Genomic DNA, 22,587 nt, shown 5'->3' with positions numbered 1-22,587 from the left:
TTATCTCTTTCCCACGTTGGAATCTGGGATCCCTGATCTTTTAATGTAGCAGCGTTAAAGAGATTTCTTGATTTTATCAACTTAGACCATGCACACCCTCTTTTATCAGCAGAAGAGTAAGTCTGTAATGCTTTTTCAGATGTTACTTCGGTTTTGCATTTAGCATTTAAATCTCCGCAAATTATGAGGTTCTCGATGTTACCATCTGCGAAGATGATATCAATAACTCCCGTTACTTTGTTACAGAAGTGTCTTATTGTTGTTCTCTCCGAGTTCCAATATAGATTTAAAATTGCAAGGTCTGTTGTAATCCATTTAGCTGATTAGGGATCATAGCGCTGCCATGAGGTAAGGGTACCAAGCATACCATAGGCTTCCATGACTTTAGTCTTTGGTGTAATACCTGAGCCAATGCGAATAGCTGTTAATAGGCCCGCAGATGGTCTACCCAATAGCGATCTGCAAGCTGGTGAGGTTTCAATTGTAAATCCGTCTAATGTTGGACAATCTACTAACCATGTTTCCTGTAGACATAAGATGTCAAAACTTCCTAAATTAATGTTGCTCGGGCGAGTCTGGTGATTAAAACCTCTGGTATTCCAGGATGCCATTACCAGATCTTTCTTGGTCAAATTTAGGGTCAGTTTCACACTAGACACCGGAGACTCTTGGAAAGGACTTTCTGGTCGCTGCTATTTTTTATGGGAGCGTCCAAACGTTTCAACCAGCCACTTCCATGGTCCTTGGGCGCCTTTTTGCTTCTGATGGCACGTTTGGAATTTCCTTGGATCTTCCCATCTGTCAGTAGAGTTGATTCTATCTTTTCTTGTCCACGTAGATTTGTAATTGTTTCGGTAACGCTGAGTCCGATTTGTATTTTTCCATTTTGATGAAAATTCAAATTTTTTTTCCTCTTTTTTTCCCATCGACATGGTCATTGCAATTGCTCAGTACCCTTAATCGAGGGATTTTACTCCTGTCCGAGTCGTGTCTGCGGTTTTGAATATGATCAGCCCTTGTTGAAGTGAGCCTCCTCCGGATTTCTTTTTCTGGTGCTTTACGTGCTTGTTTAGATACTAGGGTCCGGTTGAATCCTAGTTTGTGTAGATCTTTGGAAGTTTCTTTAGGGATTTCTGCCAGAACTTCGTTTCTTATGTAGATAAGGGCTTTTGCTCTGTGCTCCCTATGATATGGTTCAACTAATTCACTATCGTTTGTCGTCAGATGTTGTAGTTTCTTCATTTTTGCTACGATTTTAAGAATCATTTTTCTATTTAGAACCATATAGTCCTCTTTTGATGATGTTTGTTCGATTTTATATACTGTAGTTCCTTCAAGTTTTTCATCGAGATTCCTATTTCCCGTTTTCTTCCTTAGATTTCCTATAAATTTTGAGGGTCTATGGGCGATCTCGCATTGTTCAGGATGTTTTTCTGAAATCATCACCTTATTTTGTCTTTGATCTCCCAAGCTCATTTTACTTTTTTCTTTGGGTTCTATATGCACCTTGACATTCTCTTCTCTTTGGGCCCTCTGTCTAGGGGCTTCTTTAGAATCTTCCACCTCTTCAGTTTCCGATTGGGATGATGTTACCGTAACTTGGGAATCTTCCAAATTTGGATGATGTTGAGACAAATTCATTAGTTCGCTATCTTCTAGAAATTCTTCAATTGTTTTTGGGGATGTAAGCGAAGGTTTATGGACTAATTTGACAGATGGTGTATTCTGGAAAGATTCCGTCTTCCTTACTTTACTCTCTTCGAGTTTGTTCCCTTTTGTCCCAAGACCCAAGACCAACAGTGGTTGAGAAGACTTTTCCTCAGTCTTCTTCGATTTATGTATCAATACATCTTTTCTTTGGATCATTTGTGTTGATTTAATTTTTTGGGACTCTGTCTCTGTCTGCTCGTTTTTCTTTGTTCTCAGTTCCGATATTACAGTTGGAATTCCTGATGATTTTTTTCCAGAAATGGGTGCCAAGTCCATATAAATAGGTCCTTCACCAGTCTGTGAGCCAGTAGACGTTTTAGAAGATGGCAAATGAACAACAATGTGTTTTTCCGACAGCTGCGCTTCTAGCTTGGCAATTTTTTTTTCCATTTTCGCCTGTGAGAGTGTGTTTTTTGTCTCGAGAGCTGTTATAAAGCCGTCCATAAAGGTCAATTTTTCCAACATTCCTGATGACAAAGAGGTGTTGTCTTTGAGAGTTTAGTTAATGGACTCGTAGAGCTTAGTAAAAGGATTTAGCGCAATTGTAAATGATGACATTATTTGTAGCAGATCAGTTTTTTTGCTAGGAGAGTCTTTCTGAGCCGGCATCGATATTTCACTAAGCCTCCTGCTAGTGACCGGTGTATGGAAACCTTTGTCACCCATGTGGGCAGATGATCTGTCCATACTTCTTCTGTCTATAGACTGTAGTAAATCATCAGTACGGCTCTCAGTCACAGCTTTATGACCTTTAGTGTAACGCGATGATTCCACTATGTGTGCTCTTGTTCTTACATTTCGGTCTTCTCCTGAACCCACTGTCGATTTTGGGGAGGGCCTGGCTTCTAGAAGAATAATTGATCCTTGAGGACTGACTTCTTCCGCAGTTCGAGGAACCATCGACGTTTCCTTTATTTCGGTTTCGGATCGCTTTTCATTTATGCTACCGGGATTTGACGGAACCGATAGCTGAGTGGGCGGCTCTACACGACAATCCTGCAATGCTACACTTATCATTTTTTCTGCAATCACCTCCTTTTGGACTGGCACTTTTAAGTTTGATTCCACCCTTTGTGCGCTTTGTTCAGTCTTTCTTGTTTTATTTGCAGGTAGTGGATCTTGCACCGCCTCCAAGATCTCTGCGTCTGAGAGTTCTGCATCATGATCTAACTTTCTTTTGTGTTGATTCAAAAAGTAGTCCCTTAGAGAGGATGATATTAACAGAGTTGGAAGGCATTTTGCACTGTCTTGATTTCTGAGTCCAGGTTTCCTTTGTTTTTTCGTATATATTTTGTTTGGAGTTACCTTTGCTTTCATTGGTCCTTTGGTGTTTTGCTCCGTTGTTGTCAAGCCAACGGGTTCATTGCCGACTTGTTTACCACTTCCCTGGTTCACTTTGGAGGCTGATTCCAAAGTTAAGTTTTTGTCTCTAAAGTTGGTCACACACGGCGAATCTTTATGTTTCTGGCTCTGATTCGCCGTCCTAAGAGACATCGATGGTTGATCCAAGGGATTTCCATTCTTTGATGATTCTGCTTCCGACTCGTCCTCGTCAGAAATTCTAGGCCCCTCAATTATAGATAAGTCTTCTTGATCCGAAGTCAAGGAGACACTTGAGGCAGTTCTTGAGAAGGAGTTTGATAAAGAGTGTGAGCTTTGCTTTCCAGTGTTCTGATTTGAACATCTGTGGATTTGTACGGTTATTAAAGCGTTTGTTCGTTGGAGTACCGGATTGTCAGAATCCTTTATTTTATTTTCGATTTCATTCTCTACGGGCAAGGGACTTTGGAGTGGATGTGACTGAGCGGCATTTAGGGCGCGGGCCATGTTTTCGGTCCCCCTCCATTGAGGTTCTTGCCGAGGCCGTCCTCCGACAGCCTCAGGCAAAGAACCGCTCGTCAATACGGTAATACCGGTGGGGGACCGCATAGTTATTTGGCCAGACGCTTGTTCTTTTTCCTTAGAGTCCATTTGGTTTTCACTTTTTTGCTTGTCCCCCTTCTCGTCGTTTAACTGACCAGCTTCAGTGAAAAGCAAGGAGTTTTCCTGCTGCAGCTGGGTCAGTCCCAACAATAGTACTCGTCCCATTTGTCCCGTCTGTGCTTCGCATTGAGTAGATATTTGGGGGCTCTTTGCCGGCATTAACGGTTTCTGAGCCAGCATAATCCTAGAGGTGTCCGAAGTTGAACTCATTTCCCGATCTTCAGAAGAGGCAGTTTTTAATGCAGACGATAACAAATTTTCGCCTCCAAGTTCTTTTGACAGGGTGCTACTTCGAAGCCATCGTTTTTCAGTAGTCGGTTCAGATGGAGTAGACAGGGCCATTTAGGTCTAACAAGGCCGGAGAGAAGGGAGACACTAAACCCAGAGATAGGTGGATTAAGGCTTACAAGCACCACAAACTATTATGGCGCCCTCCGCTATACGCGGTATAGAACAAACAAAGAAGTGAAAGAAGCAGAAGTTTTGAATGGCATGGAAGGAATAATAGGGGAAGGGGGCAGAATAAACTTCCACTACCAAACTTCCAAACTACCCCCACTGTCTCTTACCGCGTCTAACCGCGTTCGGGCTCGGCCTAGGCAGGACACCACCCACAGCTGGAGCCAGGCTTGGGCTAGAGTGCCGCCAACAGCGTGATATCCACGGCTCACGGCTCATACACACGCGTCTTGTTTGCTCGCTTGGAGCTGCTTCCACCCGTCGGTCACCTGAGCACCGACACAGCTCCACAGGTCCTCCGCTCCTCAGCTCTTCAGCCCCGCGCCGTAGCGCCGTCACCGGATGCAGCTCCCGAACTTCCGTACTGAGGAAAGGACCCTCACACAGCCGATACGCCGACAAGCCGTCAAGCCGCACCAGTCTCGCGCCGTCACTCGTCACACGCTACTGGCCGCTTCCGACAGCAAACTCTGTTTCTAAAATTGGTCGAATGCAAGAAATTCCGCCACCTGTCTTGTAGACAGGGAGTAACTAGCTATTTCTTACTGCGGCATGACTTTTTTTTTTACTGAGCATCTATAAGGAAGCAAGCGTGATAAGTGTTCTTACGTGTCTAGACTGGCCTACATTGGAACCAGTATGGAAATATTTCCTTATTGTGGCATGGCACTTTTAATGGTCAGTCCAATAGGAATATGTTTTTACTTAGGGGTACTGGCATATATTGGCATAGCCAGCTTTGACTTGTTTTTATAGTATCATTAGTGGCATTATGCACAAAGCGAGCATGAGCATGTTCTTATATGGGAATGCTGGCACATATTGATGGAGCCAGCATGGAAATGTATGGGCACAACCAGCATGAAAATGTTTGGCATATATTCTGAGGAAAGGTCTGAAAATGCATTGGGAAATGCGCCAGTGCACTTTCGGTGACTTGCATTGTTCATGAGTTAACCTACAAAACAGATTGGAAAACATCTGGCCTTTTACCCAAATATTCATGGAAGGTGTGCAGCATAATGCACCATTTTAACAAATTATTCAAAGCATTTTCTCAGAGGGCGGAACTCCCTACAGACCTATTTTCGTTGATTTGGGTTCCCTTGCTACACTAGGTCACTCTTGCGTACTTGTGACAAGTAATTGCACCCTTCAATAAAACAACACACCACCCATGACTGGTGGCTATTTGGGGCCCAGGCACTGCCCCCTTCTTTCTACGCTCGTTGAAACATTTAAGCTTTGATTAAAAAAACATACTTCCATCTTTTACCTGGAGCAGTGCACGCACCTGCAGCAGCATGATCATCATTGAAATTGCGCAAACGTGGTGGTCCAGTCCGGCCCCGAGTGTGGCGTTCCCTGTGCTTTGAGGAGCTTGGGGGCAAGAGGACCCTCTCAGAATGGTTTGCAGGGGGCCCCCAAATGTTTTGCTATACCACTGCCCACCTATTGCAGACCATGAAGGTACAAGAGCTTGTGAAAATAGCAGAAGGTTTGTGATGCAAGACTAGATAACATACCAGGGCATATCAAACAGTTTTGCTCATTTGCCTGTGAGGCAGTAATCTGGATGGCCCAAGCAACTTCAGTGATTGGCAGAAACTGTGGAGGAAATAACGTTAGGTCTTGGGCAGTCAGTCGGCTACAATATAATCTCTTGTGCACTGACTGGCTGGTGAGTCTATGTATCTGCCTGTCAAATCAAATGTTATGGGATGGGAGTCAAGCCAGTGCAACAAGAACTCAATTGTAGGTGACGGTCTCAAGGGCCATCTACAGAGGAGCATAAAGGATTTGTCCCGAAAATCATTAAATGTGTCCCATTGTGAGGCCGTTGTTTTCAGAGTAATTAGGACTCCAATGTTTGCAGTTATGTCACAATGATATTACATGTTCTGCCCCGGATCACTCAATTTCATTAAGCAGTGAATCCAGGAATGTAACCCACTCTGAAAATTAGGCACTTGATCACATACTTTCCAAGTTTTACTTTGTACAAATATTTCAGTTTTGGCTTTCAATGACTACAATAACACTGCTTGCATTGATTACTTTCAAAATAAACAAATCACATAGTAAAGCAACCTGAGAATATGTACCTCATTTTAGAAACATGTTAAGACAAAATAATCTAATTGTAGCTTTATTTGGGCATCCTGAATGGGAAATGGCAAGTCCCAGAATGCAAAATAATCATGCAACTCTAAAAATGACAGTGTTTACACCACAGTACACGTAACATTTTAAGACAAATCCTAAAAGACATTGGCCCTCATTACGAGGTTGGCGGTAACCTGCCAGTGCTATCGGCGGGTTGCTGCCAACCCTGTATTACCATTACCCCCTCCTGACATCCCGGTGCTACCGGGATATCACAAGTGGCAGCAGTACGTTATATTCCCATGCCCATGCAGTAATGGGAACGCTGAAGCACTGGCAGCGTTAGTAACGGTGCCGGTGCTTCAGTGAAAAACATGCTGGTAGGGGCCTGAACTTCCGGCAGTTCAGGCCTGTCGGGAGTTCACAGCACCTACCGGGAAACACAGAGTGAGCCGGTCTGGAAAAGGTCCCTCCCTTATTTCCGGACTATTTCCGGACAGGCTCACTCATAATGAGGCCCATTGTGTAGTAAGATCACCTGGGTATAGAGATTGTTATGAACATTTGACTATCCACACAATAGCAAAACCTTGTTTGTATGTCAAGCTAGTAGACAACATGGCTCTTAATGTGCCTTTTCTCATCTCCATTTTGTTCCTGATAAAGGCATGTAGAAAGGGTCCCTTCAGCATTGGCCCAAAATGGGAAGTGGTTGATTGCATTAGCAGGGCATTAGTAGAATGAAAACCTTGCCTCATGTTATAATGTGAAGGTTAATAGAACCTTCATGTACTGTGGTTCGATGTGGCGTTCCTCGGGCTGAGATTCTATTCATGAGGCTCAGCTGGAGGAAGGCGGACAGCGACGTAGTGAGGGAACTCTCCTTCAGGAAATAAACAAGATAACGAACCGGACACAAGTGTACGCTTACTTTGTCTGTAATAACATACTCACCTCACTGGACCCCAGAGAATGAGAAGTCGGCACACTTTCTTCCAGACGCATGGCCCCTCCTAAAGAGGCAGCAGCGGAGGGAAATGTCCTTGTTTTTGGCACCGTGGAGCACTGTGTGTTGGCCCTGCCCCCACGATCGTCACGATACTGTTTCTAGCTGTACACTTGTGATATCCTGCACAGAGTTGGATTTCCCGCTGCAGGGTGCGGTTTACACGCTGTGCACGATGGCTGGATGTCATATTGCATGACGTCACAATCCGGTAGCAAGACCGGGGAGGAGGTGGCAGCGGCCGGGTTTCCCATAATTGCAGGTACTTCCTCCTTCATCCAAGATGAGACAGCCCTGCCTCGAACTGTTGGGCGGTCGCTTCTGCGTAACAGAGCGTTTCATGCTGCTATTTGCCCAGCTGGGGAGGGGACAACTGAATGCGGCGAGTGCCAAAGCCCTGGGTTCATTTCCTAGCCGAGAGTGGGCGGGGGGGAGTGTCGGCCTGCCCATATACTGCTATATAGGTGCGGGGGCGGAGCAGAGTGGAAACGCTCCGGGGATGCGCTCCTAGATAAAAGGTCAGGCGAAGCTGCGCTCGGTATGAACTGTCAGAGAGGCGGCTGAGCAGCAGTTCACATCAGCGGCTGGGAAGCATCCACTGCAAGCGTTCGCATCCACCGGAGGTAAGAAACTGCCTCTGATGCCCGTCTCAGGTACCACTGTGGCTTGCCACAGCCCGGTATGGCATCATAGTGGCAAGGTCACGGGCCGCGGGTTCTTCACGCTGCCTGGAAGCAGGCTGCGCCCTTCGGGTGTATGCCTCGTTCTGTAGCTGTGCCGCATCTGAGTGGTTACTATGGCTGACGGGACCTGGCGTGCATAACTCCCCTTTTTAGAAGGCGTGAGAGGCGAGTGGAGACGTAGCTTTCCTGGAAACGGCAGAAGCAAGAATGCATGTTCCTCTAAATTAGTCACTGTTTTAACGTGTGCACTTTCAGTACACCGCAGGCGCTTTATTCAACAGAAACGACAGCTTTGCCCAGCTGAGCAAGGTTGGGACTTGCGTGTGTGTGGGGGGTGGGTAGTGGGTCAAACGGGGTAGAGTGGATGTTGGGATGGGGGTTGTGGCCACGGACCTCCCCTTTCTTCAAGGTTAAATGGAAATGAGACGGGGGGCAACATTAATGCAGGCGCAGGCAGACCTGTTTCTAGTGAGCCTCCGGTCACGTCTTTGATCGAAGGGCTGTGTGCTTGCTGCCACAAATGATCTACGTGTTAACACGTAATGTATATATTACTCGGCAGTGAGTAACGTGTTCAATTAAAAGGTTACTATGTGCATTTCTAGGCCCAGGTGTCCCGATTACCCCTGTGAGATCCACACGGAGTCGGAGAGCAGAGCAGTGCTGCACCTGCCTCGAGCCATTGATAATTGCTAATACGTGTGACTCAGGAGGTTCATACCGTGTTTCTATCTAGACAAGAAGTGCCATAGTTACAATATTATACCCGGGCACTTTTTAAATTGTGGTTTATTGATAGGTGTGTAATTGTTCCTTGTTTGTTCATAAGTGCGAACATACACAGACGGTAAAACGCAGCCTCCCCTCTAATACAGTCCACTTCGTGGGTCTCATTCCAGAAAGCATGAAAGGCCACCGCTGGTAGTAAATGGTGAATACCGCCAGTGGTACAATGCCTCCAATTACAGAAAGGCCACATAGCGGTAGACTGGAAAATCTGCTCTGCCAGTTTACTGCTGGCGGTAAATTACGAGCAGTGGTAAATCCATTGCAACCGGAAATTGCTGCCATAGAACAATACAAGAACTAAAACGTGTGGATAATAACTAGCTAAAATAGATTCGCTCTGAGTTCCTTTTGTATATTACCACCTTGTTGCTAAAGTGTTATTTCTGCACTGCCCCAGACGTATGCATCTGTTTTTAAACGTTTAAATGTTGTCCGCAGAAAATGACACCATTAACAGTAATGAGGAGCACCGATACAGCGAGCCTCTGGCCTCGGAAATCCAGTGTGGGCTGCCCCCGCTCGCTCTTGTGGGCCCAGAGAACGTACCGGCGGTGGATTGGGAGGCCTTGCCCACATTATTTGGACTCAAGGGGCAGCTCACCTGCCCTGACCTGACATGGGAAGTTTGGTAAAATAGACCAAACCTGTACACCGTTATTGAACAGCCACTCTGCCTCATTGTAAACCCGACTCAGTGGTAAATCAGGGTGTAGTGCTTTTTGTGCATTGATTTTCCGCTATCACGCTATGCCGCATCTTTCAGCAGTGAGAAGACGGGCACGGAGCGGAGTTGGAAGATGGAACGTCCGCTGTGCACTGCGTCTTGTCAGTGCGTTTCGTTTCACGCCTGCGTGACATTTTCATGCAGGCATGACGCTAATGGGTTCTACTGGAATACGTCTTGGTTTAGCACCTGCAAAAGATCAGGATCATTCCATGGGAGTAAATTAATGCTGTCTGCCAAGCGTAGTTTGCAGGCAGAATGTATTCACAAGGCGGGGTGAAAACTAAAGAGTAAACAGGAATGCGCCCTGTTTTAATCTTTCATGTTTCATTCACAATTGTATGCAGGGGACCCAACAGCACGTAAGTGCTAAAGTTTGTGGCCCCCTGCATACAATTTACATTTTGTATAAAATGACCCTGACTGTATTTCATATCCTTTCTAGTAATGGGGTGAAACACATCATTATAATACAAACTAACCCCCCTTCTCTGCCAGTGCATGTGCAATAATCAAATCTGGCACTTTTATTACAATTGATCAAACCACGTTATTCGTATTCTTAATTCTTTCTCATTTCTTATGACTAGTGAGACTCATCATAGACACAAGAATTCATATTAAAAACCAAATATATCACATTTGAAACTCAACAATTTACCTCAATTAAAACACCCATACAGTACAATAACCAGAAAGTGCAAAGTGCCAATAAAGTGCTCTTGTGACTGCAAACATAGACTTTCTAAGCTTCAACCCTAAAGTGCAACATCAAATAACCCACTTTACAATAACAGACTCTTCGTATAGCTGGAGTGATCTTGCTGTCTGGACCATTCTATTGTTTTATGTTTCGCATGCAATTTTTTTCCATTCCGTCCACTTCCCTGCATGTTTTGTTACCTTAACTCTGAATAAATCATGGAACTTCTACAGGGGCCACTTTTGCGGATCCTTTCTCATCAAGGAATACACTAGCCAGACCAGTCGATATTTCACCTATTGCACACAAGAAAACCTTCTTACATTTTGACGTCCTCTCCTGCACCTGTATTGGCATCACACTCTTCACCCTTGTTAATGGGTACCATTTCCTCTCGCCATACTTCATTTGTGATCACGTTTGTCTTCTCGATGACGAGACGGCTGGCGTCTGGTTTTGCAACAGAAGTCAAACGCGATCACAAATGATCGGCTCAGCCAAGATCTACACTTGAGGAATACGTGCGGACCACAATTGCTGCATCGTTTACTTTTGACTACGAGATTTTAAAGTGTGTACACTGCTACACCGCCCCGAGCGAGACATAGTGCAACGGCGCCGTAACGAGGCTTATGAAGCGGAACCTACTCATTCCACACTTAATTCAAGTTTAAGAGCAACCTGACTAATACAGTTCCCACACTAAGGAGCGACGCAGCGTGCTGTTTGAGGGGACCACAAGACTCCCGACCTTTTTGGAAGGTCCTTCAAACTTTTGAGGTATCCCTTCACAAGACTACAACCAAAAGATATCCTAAACAAAGCTACGACTGAAGAATGATACATCCCAACAGCAGCCCGCAACATAGGACAACCAAAGCCGCCCTACAACAACTGACTACTGAAATTGTTCGCCAAACAAGAACTAGCCTAGGTTTAGCCCGTTTTAACACTCCACACTACCTAGATCTGCTGAATAGGAATTGATTTGGACTACTTCTCCTGAAGAATGTTCAGTATTTAACACCTAGAGAACAGAAACATGTCGAGATCATGATCTCTGTATTCTCACAGAGGCCCAATTAATAGTATATGATAACAACGTGACCTTTGTTGTGCATTGATATTGTGAATGCCACACTCATTTTGTTCTTTAACAATGCCAACTTTAGGCTTTGTGAAATTCCTATAGATCTTCTCTACCATTTTAAAATGGTTTGAACATAATAACATTGTTTTACTTTCAAGGACTGTTGTATCACTCCACCCTAGGAATCTTAACCTGTCACAATAGCTCTATCTCAATTATACTAATATTATATGGTTGAGTTCACCATGGTTCCATACATGAGGTCTTCCGGGGGTATGTTGGTGGAGCTGTGGGGCATCACCCGGTAGTTCCATAAGAATCTGTACAGATCCACTTTCCAGGGGCTGTTTTGCGACCTTACTTTACTCTCTTCGAGTTTGTTCCCTTTTGTCCCAAGACCCAAGACCAACAGTGGTTGAGAAGACTTTTCCTCAGTCTTCTTCGATTTATGTATCAATACATCTTTTCTTTGGATCATTTGTGTTGATTTAATTTTTTGGGACTCTGTCTCTGTCTGCTCGTTTTTCTTTGTTCTCAGTTCCGATATTACAGTTGGAATTCCTGATGATTTTTTTCCAGAAATTGGTGCCAAGTCCATATAAGTAGGTCCTTCACCAGTCTGTGAGCCAGTAGACGTTTTAGAAGATGGCAAATGAACAACAATGTGTTTTTTCGACAGCTGCGCTTCTAGCTTGGCAATTTTTTTTTCCATTTTCGCCTGTGAGAGCGTGTTTTTTGTCTCGAGAGCTGTTATAAAGCCTTCCATAAAGGTCAATTTTTCCAACATTCCTGATGACAAAGAGGTGTTGTCTTTGAGAGTTTAGTTAATGGACTCGTAGAGCTTAGTAAAAGGATTTAGCGCAATTGTAAATGATGACATTATTTGTAGCAGATCAGTTTTTTTGCTAGGAGAGTCTTTCTGAGCCGGCATCGATATTTCACTAAGCCTCCTGCTAGTGACCGGTGTATGGAAACCTTTGTCACCCATGTGGGCAGATGATCTGTCCATACTTCTTCTGTCTATAGACTGTAGTAAATCATCAGTACGGCTCTCAGTCACAGCTTTATGACCTTTAGTGTAACGCGATGATTCCGCTATGTGTGCTCTTGTTCTTACATTTCGGTCTTCTCCTGAACCCACTGTCGATTTTGGGGAGCGCCTGGCTTCTAGAAGAATAATTGATCCTTGAGGACTGACTTCTTCCTCAGTTCGAGGAGCCATCGACGTTTCCTTTATTTCGGTTTCGGATCGCTTTTCATTTATGCTACCGGGATTTGACGGAACCGATAGCTGAGTGGGCGGCTCTACACGACAATCCTGCAATGCTGCACTTATCATTTTTTCTGCAATCACCTCCTTTTGGACTGGCACTTTCAAGTTTGATTCCACCCTTTGTGCGCTTTGTTCAGTCTTTCTTGTTTTATTTGCAGGTAGTGGATCTTGCACCGCCTCCAAGATCTCTGCGTCTGAGAGTTCTGCATCATGATCTAACTTTCTTTTGTGTTGATTCAAAAAGTAGTCCCTTATAGAGGATGATATTAACGGAGTTGGAAGGCATTTTGCACTGTCTTGATTTCTGAGTCCAGATTTCCTTTGTTTTTTCGTATATATTTTGTTTGGAGTTACCTTTGCTTTCATTGGTCCTTTGGTGTTTTGCTCCGTTGTTGTCAAGCCAACGGGTTCATTGCCGACTTGTTTACCACTTCCCTGGTTCACTTTGGAGGCTGATTCCAAAGTTAAGTTTTTGTCTCTAAAGTTGGTCACACACGGCGAATCTTTATGTTTCTGGCTCTGATTCGCCGTCCTAAGAGACATCAATGGTTGATCCAAGGGATTTTCATTCTTTGATGATTCTGCTTCCGACTCGTCCTCGTCAGAAATTCTAGGCCCCTCAATTATAGATAAGTCTTCTTGATCCGAAGTCAAGGAGACACTTGAGGCAGTTCTTGAGAAGGAGTTTGATAAAGAGTGTGAGCTTTGCTTTCCAGTGTTCTGATTTGAACATCTGTGGATTTGTACGGTTATTAAAGCGTTTGTTCGTTGGAGTACCGGATTGTCAGAATCCTTTATTTTATTTTCGATTTCATTCTCTACGGGCAAGGGACTTTGGAGTGGATGTGACTGAGCGGCATTTAGGGCGCGGGCCATGTTTTCGGCCCCCCTCCATTGAGGTTCTTGCCGAGGCCGTCCTCCGACAGCCTCAGGCAAAGAACCGCTCGTCAATACGGTAATACCGGTGGGGGACCGCATAGTTATTTGGCCAGACGCTCTTTCTTTTTCCTTAGAGTCCATTTGGTTTTCACTTTTTTGGTTGTCCCCCTTCTCGTCGTTTAACTGACCAGCTTCAGTGAAAAGCAAGGAGTTTTCCTGCTGCAGCTGGGTCAGTCCCGACAATAGTACTTGTCCCATTTGTCCCGTCTGTGCTTCGCATTGAGTAGATATTTGGGGGCTCTTTGCCGGCATTAACGGTTTCTAAGCCAGCATAATCCTAGAGGTGTCCGAAGTCGAACTCATTTCCCGATCTTCAGAAGAGGCAGTTTTTTTTAATGCAGACGATAACAAATTTTCGCCTCCAAGTTCTTTTGACAGGGTGCTACTTCGAAGCCATCGTTTTTCAGTAGTCGGTTCAGATGGAGTAGACAGGGCCATTTAGGTCTAACAAGGCCGGAGAGAAGGGAGACACTAAACCCAGAGATAGGTGGATTAGGGCTCCCAAGCACCACAAACTATTATGGCGCCCTCCGCTATACGCGGTATAGAACAAACAAAGAAGTGAAAGAAGCAGAAGTTTTGAATGGCGTGGAAGGAATAATAGGGGAAGGGGGCAGAATAAACTTCCACTACCAAACTTCCAAACTACCCCCACTGTCTCTTACCGCGTCTAACCGCGTTCGGGCTCGGCCTAGGCAGGACACCACCCACAGCTGGAGCCAGGCTTGGGCTAGAGTGCCGCCAACAGCGTGATATCCACGGCTCACGGCTCATACACACGCGTCTTGTTTGCTCGCTTGGAGCTGCTTCCACCCGTCGGTCACCTGAGCACCGACACAGCTCCACAGGTCCTCCGCTCCTCAGCTCCTCAGCCCCGCGCCGTCACCGGCTGCAGCTCCCGAACTTCCGTACTGAGGAAAGGACCCTCACACAGCCGATACGCCGACAAGCCGTCAAGCCACACCAGTCTCGCGCCGTCACTCGTCACACGCTACTGGCCGCTTCCGACAGCAAACTCCGTTTCTAAAATTGGTCGAATGCAAGAAATTCCACCACCTGTCTTGTAGACAGGGAGTAACTAGCTATTTCTTACTGCGGCATGACTTTTTTTTTTACTGAGCATCTATGATGAAGCAAGCGTGATAAGTGTTCTTACGTGTCTAGATTGGGCTACATTGGAACCAGTATGGAAATATTTCCTTATTGTGGCATGGCACTTTTAATGGTCAGTCCAATAGGAATATGTTTTTACTTAGGGGTACTGGCATATATTGGCACAGCCAGCTTTGACTTGTTTTTATAGTATCATTAGTGGCATTATGCACAAAGCGAGCATGAGCATGTTCTTATATGGGAATGCTGGCACATATTGATGGAGCCAGCATGGAAATGTATGGGCACAACCAGCATGAAAATGTTTTTTTTATACTGGCATATATTCTGAGGAAAGGTCTGAAAATGCATTGGGAAATGCGCCTGTGCACTTTCGGTGACTTGCATTGTTCATGAGTTAACCTACAAAACAGATTGGAAAACATCTGGCCCTTTACCCAAATATTCATGGAAGGTGTGCAGCATAATGCACCATTTTAACAAATTATTCAAAGCATTTTCTCAGAGGGCGGAACTCCCTACAGACCTATTTTCGTTGATTTGGGTTCCCTTGCTACACCAGGTCACGCTCGCATACTTGTGACAAGTAATTGCACCCTTCAATAAAACAACACACCACCCATGACTGGTGGCTATTTTGGGCTCAGGCACTGCCCCCTTCTTTCTACGCTCGTTGAAACATTTAAGCTTTGATTAAAAAAACATACTTCCATCTTTCACCTGGAGCAGTGCACGCACCTGCAGCAGCATGATCATCATTGAAATTGCGCAAACGTGGTGGTCCAATCCGGCCCCGAGTGTGGCGTTCCCTGTGCTTTGAGGAGCTTGGGGGCAAGGGGACCCTCTCAGAATGGTTTGCAGGGGGCCCCCAAATGTTTTGCTATACCACTGCCCACCTATTGCAGACCATGAAGGTACAAGAGCTTGTGAAAATAGCAGAAGGTTTGTGATGCAAGACTAGATAACATACCAGGGCATATCAAAGAGTTTTGCTCATTTGCCTGTGAGGCAGTAATCTGGATGGCCCAATCAACTTCAGTGATTGGCAGAAACTGTGGAGGAAATAACGTTAGGTCTTGGGCAGTCAGTCTGCTACAATATAATCTCTTGTGCACTGACTGGCTGGTGAGTCTATGTATCTGCCTGTCAAATCAAATGTTATGGGATGGGAGTCAAGCCAGTGCAACAAGAACTCAATTGTAGGTGACGGTCTCAAGGGCCATCTACAGAGGAGCATAAAGGATTTGTCCCTAAAATCATTAAATTTGTCCCATTGTGAGGCCGTTGTTTTCAGAGTAATTAGGACTCCAATGTTTGCAGTTATGTCACAATGATATTACATGTTCTGCCCCGGATCACTCAATTTCATTAAGCAGTGAATCCAGGAATGTAACCCACTCTGAAAATTAGGCACTTGATCACATACTTTCCAAGTTTTACTTTGTATAAATATTTCAGTTTTGGCTTTCAATGACTACAATAACACTGCTTGCATTGATTACTTTCAAAATAAACAAATCACATAGTAAAGGAACCTGAGAATATGTACCTCATTCTAGAAACATGTTAAGACAAAAGAATCTAATTGTAGCTTTATTTGGGCATCCTGAATGGGAAATGGCAAGTCCCAGAATGCAAAATAATCATGCAACTCTAAAAATGACAGTGTTTACACCACAGTACACGTAACATTTTAAGACAAATCCTAAAAGACATCGGCCCTCATTACGAGGTTGGCGGTAACCTGCCAGTGCTATCGGCGGGTTGCTGCCAACCCTGTATTACCATTACCCCCTCCTGACATCCCGGTGCTACCGGGATATCACAAGTGGCAGCAGTACGTTATATTCCCATGCCCATGCAGTAATGGGAACGCTGAAGCACTGGCAGCGTTAGTAACGGTGCCGGTGCTTCAGTGAAAAACATGCTGGTAGGGGCCTGAACTCCCGGCAGTTCAGGCCTGTCGGGAGTTCACAGCACCTACCGGGAAACACAGAGTGAGCCGGTCTGGAAAAGGTCCCTCCCTTATTTCCGGACTATTTCCGGACAGGCTCACTCATAATGAGGCCCATTGTGTAGTAAGATCACCTGGGTATAGAGATTGTTATGAACATTTGACTATCCACACAATAGCAAAACCTTGTTTGTATGTCAAGCTAGTAGACAACATGGCTCTTAATGTGCCTTTTCTCATCTCCATTTTGTTCCTGATAAAGGCAGGTAGAAAGGGTCCCTTCAGCATTGGCCCAAAATGGGAAGTGGTTGATTGCATTAGCAGGGCATTAGTAGAATGAAAACCTTGCCTCATGTTATAATGTGAAGGTTAATAGAACCTTCATGTACTGTGGTTCGATGTGGCGTTCCTCGGGCTGAGATTCTATTCTTGAGGCTCAGCTGGAGGAAGGCAGACAGCGACACAGTGAGGGAACTCTCCTTCAGGAAATAAACAAGATAACGAACCGGACACAAGTGTACGCTTACTTTGTCTGTAATAACGTACTCAACACCTCACTGGACCCCAGAGAATGAGACGTCGGCACACTTTCTTCCAGCCGCATGGCCCCTCCTAAAGAGGCAGCAGCGGAGGGAAATGTCCTTGTTTTTGGCACCGTGGAGCACTGTGTGTTGGCTCTGCCCCCACGATCGTCACGCTACTGTTTCTAGCTGTACACTTGTGATATCCTGCACAGGGTTGGATTTCCCGCTGCAGGGCGCGGTTTACACGCTGTGCACGATGGCTGGATGTCATATTGCATGACGTCACAATCCGGTAGCAAGACCGGGGAGGAGGTGGCAGCGGCCGGGTTTCCCATAATTGCAGGTACTTCCTCCTTCATCCAAGATGAGACAGCCCTGCCTCGAACTGTTGGGCGGACGCTTCTGCATAGCAGAGCGATTCATGCTGCTATTTGCCCAGCTGGGGAGGGGACAACTGAATGCGGCGAGTGCCAAAGCCCTGGGTTTATTTCCTAGCCGAGAGTGGGCGGAGGGGGGAGTGTCGGCCTGCCCATATACTGCTTATATAGGTGCGGGGGCGGAGCAGAGAGGAAACGCTCCGGGGATGCGCTCCTAGATAAAAGGTCAGGCGAAGCAGCGCTCGGTATGAACTGTCAGAGAGGCGGCTGAGCAGCAGTTCACATCTGCGGCTGGGAAGCATCCACTGCAAGCGTTCGCATCCACCGGAGGTAAGAAAATGCCTCTAATGCCCGTCTCAGGTACCACTGTGGCTTGCCACAGCCCGGTATGGCATCATAGTGGCAAGGTCACGGGCCGCGGGTTCTTCACGCTGCCTGGAAGCAGGCTGCGCCCTTCGGGTGTATGCCTCGTTCTGTAGCTGTGCCGCATCTGAGTGGTTACTATGGCTGACGGGACCTGGCGTGCATAACTCCCCTTTTTAGAAGGCGTGAGAGGCGAGTGGAGACGTAGCTTTCCTGGAAACGGCAGAAGCAAGAATGCATGTTCCTCTAAATTAGTCACTGTTTTAACGTGTGCACTTTCAGTACACCGCAGGCGCTTTATTCAACAGAAACGACAGCTTTGCCCAGCTGAGCAAGGTTGGGACTTGCGTGTGTGTGGGGGGTGGGTAGTGGGTCAAACGGGGTAGAGTGGATGTTGGGATGGGGGTTGTGGCCACGGACCTCCCCTTTCTTCAAGGTTAAATGGAAATGAGACGGGGGGCAACATTAATGCAGGCGCAGGCAGACCTGTTTCTAGTGAGCCTCCGGTCACGTCTTTGATCGAAGGGCTGTGTGCTTGCTGCCACAAATGATCTACGTGTTAACACGTAATGTATATGTTACTCGGCAGTGAGTAACGTGTTCAATTAAAAGGTTACTATGTGCATTTCTAGGCCCAGGTGTCCCGATTACCCCTGTGAGGTCCACACGGAGTCGGAGAGCAGAGCAGTGCTGCACCTGCCTCGAGCCATTGATAATTGCTAATACGTGTGACTCAGGAGGTTCATACCGTTTTTCTATCTAGACAAGAAGTGCCATAGTTACAATATTATACCCGGGCACTTTTTAAATTGTGGTTTATTGATAGGTGTGTAATTGTTCCTTGTTTGTTCATAAGTGCGAACATACACAGACGGTAAAACGCAGCCTCCCCCCTAATACAGTCCACTTCGTGGGTCTCATTCCAGAAAGCATGAAAGGCCACCGCTGGTAGTAAATGGTGAATACCGCCAGTGGTACAATGCCTCCAATTACAGAAAGGCCACATAGCGGTAGACTGAAAAATCTGCTCTGCCAGTTTACTGCTGGCGGTAAATTACGAGCAGTGGTAAATCCATTGCAACCGGAAATTGCTGCCATAGAACAATACAAGAACTAAAACGTGTGGATAATAACTAGCTAAAATAGATTCGCTCTGAGTTCCTTTTGTATATTACCACCTTGTTGCTAAAGTGTTATTTCTGCACTGCCCCAGACGTATGCATCTGTTTTTAAACGTTTAAATGTTGTCCGCAGAAAATGACACCATTAACAGTAATGAGGAGCACCGATACAGCGAGCCTCTGGCCTCGGAAATCCAGTGTGGGCTGCCCCCGCTCGCTCTTGTGGGCCCAGAGAACGTACCGGCGGTGGATTGGGAGGCCTTGCCCACATTATTTGGACTCAAGGGGCAGCTCACCTGCCCTGACCTGACATGGGAAGTTTGGTAAAATAGACCAAACCTGTACACCGTTATTCAACAACCACTCTGCCTCATTTTAAACCCGACTCAGTGGTAAATCAGGGTGTAGTGCTTTTTGTGCATTGATTTTCCGCTATCACGCTATGCCGCATCTTTCAGCAGTGAGAAGACGGGCACGGAGCGGAGTTGGAAGATGGAACGTCCGCTGTGCACTGCGTCTTGTCAGTGCGTTTCGTTTCACGCCTGCGTGACATTTTCATGCAGGCATGACGCTAATGGGTTCTACTGGAATACGTCTTGGTTTAGCACCGGCAAAAGATCAGGATGATTCCATGGGAGTAAATTAATGCTGTCCGCCAAGCGTAATTTGCAGGCAGAATGTATTCACAAGGCGGGGTGAAAACTAAAGAGTAAACAGGAATGCGCCCTGTTTTAATCTTTCATGTTTCATTCCGTCTTGTGAACTTTTCACAATTGTATGCAGGGGACCCAACAGCACGTAAGTGCTAAAGTTTGTGGCCCCTGCATACAATTTACATTTTGTATAAAATGACCCTGACTGTATTTCATATCCTTTCTAGTAATGGGGTGAAACACATCATTATAATACAAACTAACCCCCCTTCTCTGCCAGTGCATGTGCAGTAATCAAATTTGGCACTTTTATTACAATTGATCAAACCACGTTATTCGTATTCTTAATTCTTTCTCATTTCTTATGACTAGTGAGACTCATCATAGACACAAGAATTCATATTAAAAACCAAACATATCACATTTGAAACTCAACAATTTACCTCAATTAAAACACCCATACAGTACAATAACCAGAAAGTGCAAAGTGCCAATAAAGTGCTCTTGTGACTGCAAACATAGACTTTCTAAGCTTCAACCCTAAAGTGCAACATCAAATAACCCACTTTACAATAACAGACTCTTCGTATAGCTGGAGTGATCTTGCTGTCTGGACCATTCTATTGTTTTATGTTTCGCATGCAATTTTTTTCCATACCGTCCACTGCCCTACATGTTTTGTTACCCTAACTCTGAATAAATCATGGAACTTCTACAGGGGCCACTTTTGCAGATCCTTTCTCATCAAGGAATACACTAGCCAGACCAGTCGATATTTCACCTATTGCACACAAGAAAACCTTCTTACATTTTGACGTCCTCTCCTGCACCTGTATTGGCATCACACTCTTCACCCTTGTTAATGGGTACCATTTTCTCTCGCCATACTTCATTTGTGATCACGTTTGTCTTCTCGATGACGAGACGGCTGGTGTCTGGTTTTGCAACAGAAGTCAAACGCGATCACAAATGATCGGCTCAGCCAAGATCTACACTTGAGGAATACGTGCGGACCACAATTGCTGCATCGTTTACTTTTGACTACGAGATTTTCAAGTGTGTACATTGCTACACCGCCCCGAGCAGTAACGAGGCTTATTAAGCGGAACCTACTCATTCCACACTTAATTCAAGTTTAAGAGCAACCTGACTAATACAGTTCCCACACTAAGGAGCGACGCAGCGTGCTGTTTGAGGGGACCACAAGACTCCCAACTCTTTTGGAAGGTCCTTCAAACTTTTGAGGTATCCCTTCACAAGACTACAACCAAAGGATATCCTAAACAAAGCTACGACTGAAGAATGATACATCCCAACAGCAGCCCGCAACATAGGACAACCAAAGCCACCCTACAACAACTGACTACTGAAATTGTTTGCCAAACAAGAACCAGCCTAGGTTTAGCCCGTTTTAACACTCCACACTACCTAGATCTGCTGAATAGGAATTGATTTGGACTACTTCTCCTGAAGAATGTTCAGTATTTAACACCTAGAGAACAGAAACATGTCGAGATCATGACCTCTGTATTCTCACAGAGGCCCAATTAATAGTATATGATAACAACGTGACCTTTGTTGTGCATTGATATTGTGAATGCCACACTCATTTTGTTCTTTAACAATGCCAACTTTAGGCTTTGTGGAATTCCTATAGATCTTCTCTACCATTTTAAAATGGTTTGAACATAATAACATTGTTTTACTTTCAAGGACTGTTGTATCACTCCACCCTAGGAATCTTAACCTGTCACAATAGCTCTATCTCAATTATACTAATATTATATGGTTGAGTTCACCATGGTTCCATACATGAGGTCTTCCGGGGGTATGTTGGTGGAGCTGTGGGGCATCACCCGGTAGTTCCATAAGAATCTGTACAGATCCACTTTCCAGGGGCTGTTTTGCGACCTGGAATTGCACAACACTTTGTTGATTGTTTGCATTAATCTTTCCACATCCCCATTTGCCTGTGGCCACCGTGGCGTGATGTAGTGATGTTTGATGTGTAGATCGTCCAGGTATTTCCTCAGCTCCGTCCCCTGGAATGGCGGTCCATTGTTGCTCCCGATGCGTCTTGGCAGTCCATGTGTCGCAAGCATCTTCTCGAGTGCTGGTATTATGGTCTCCGCCGCTGTCGAGGATATGATCTCCAATTCTGGGTATCGTGAGTGGTCATTTATAGCCACCAGCAGATATGTCACTTCTTGCACAGTGCAGAAGTCAATGCTGATAGCGTCCCACCTTGAAAACCCACGTTCTGCTGACTGGATTGGTTCAGGGTTTGGAGGTGCCACTGTGATTTGGCAGGGGTGGCAGGATGTGATGACCTGCTCCACCTTGGTGTCAATTTGAGGGAACCACACACAATGTCGTATTCTGGCCTTTGTCCTGACCATTTCCTGGTGGCCTTCGTGCGCAAGCAAAACTATTCTGTCCTGCAGGCTGCTGGCGATTACTGAGCAGGTTCCTCTCAGGATCAACCCTTCGCTGGTGAGGGGCAGTTCCTGTCGTACTGGGGACATGCCTGTGAGGAACTCTCTGGCCGCTGGTGTACGGTTGTGTACATGGCGGACAAAGGATTTCCAATCACCAGATATGATTGCGTTCTTCACTATATCGCAGCAAGGGTTGTTGTGGGTGGCCTCCACAATGTCTTTGATGCCGACTGCCCTGGGATTCTTGGTGTGTATGATTTGACATATGTGCTCTTCCGTCTCCTATGCCTCGCTTTCTTCCCCCAGGGTCGCAGCCCTCGGGTGACTGGACAGGAAGTCTGCCGGGTTGTCCGTGACCGCCTGGTAGGCCAGTTCAAACTCATACTGCTGAAGGTGGAGCAGCCACTTCCTAATTCTAGTCGGAGGGTGTGTTGATGACCCTGTGAAGTTCGGGATGAGTGGCTTGTGGTCTCCTTCTCGGTGTGCAAATACCTCTGTTCGGTGGGCGTTAGGGGTCGGGAGGCATATGCGATGGGCTTGGTTTCCCCTGTCTGTGACTGTTGGACCAGGATGGCCTGA

The 22,587-nt window shown here is 45.7% G+C and overlaps 1 protein-coding gene and 1 long non-coding RNA gene across 4 annotated transcripts in view; one reads left to right on the top strand and one right to left on the bottom strand.

Moving 5' to 3' along the window:
* LOC138481269 (uncharacterized) overlaps positions 1-7,569 on the bottom strand; it is a 31,029-nt gene extending 23,460 nt beyond the window's left edge. Inside the window, exon 1 of the long non-coding RNA XR_011274210.1 lies at positions 7,213-7,569. This is a non-coding gene — a long non-coding RNA (uncharacterized lncRNA). The remainder of the gene's footprint in view (positions 1-7,212) is intronic.
* A 235-nt stretch (positions 7,570-7,804) lies between these two features.
* The window catches only part of UPP1 (uridine phosphorylase 1), a 233,571-nt gene continuing 218,788 nt past the window's right edge, over positions 7,805-22,587 (top strand). Inside the window, exon 1 of one of the 3 annotated variants that reach the window (XM_069613322.1) lies at positions 7,805-7,887. The gene's annotated coding sequence lies outside the window, so the exon portion shown is untranslated. Of the gene's footprint in view, positions 7,888-17,283; positions 17,764-22,587 lie in introns of those variants that run through there. The other 2 variants (XM_069613323.1, XM_069613321.1) reach the window with 2 other exon arrangements.

Source organism: Ambystoma mexicanum, chromosome 5p (genome assembly GCF_040938575.1).
Source record: "Ambystoma mexicanum isolate Mex_15411 chromosome 5p, UKY_AmexF1_1, whole genome shotgun sequence".
Taxonomy (NCBI): Eukaryota; Metazoa; Chordata; class Amphibia; order Caudata; family Ambystomatidae; genus Ambystoma; species Ambystoma mexicanum.
Note: the sequence above shows the minus strand (reverse complement) of the source record. Positions and strands in the feature narration are given on the sequence as shown.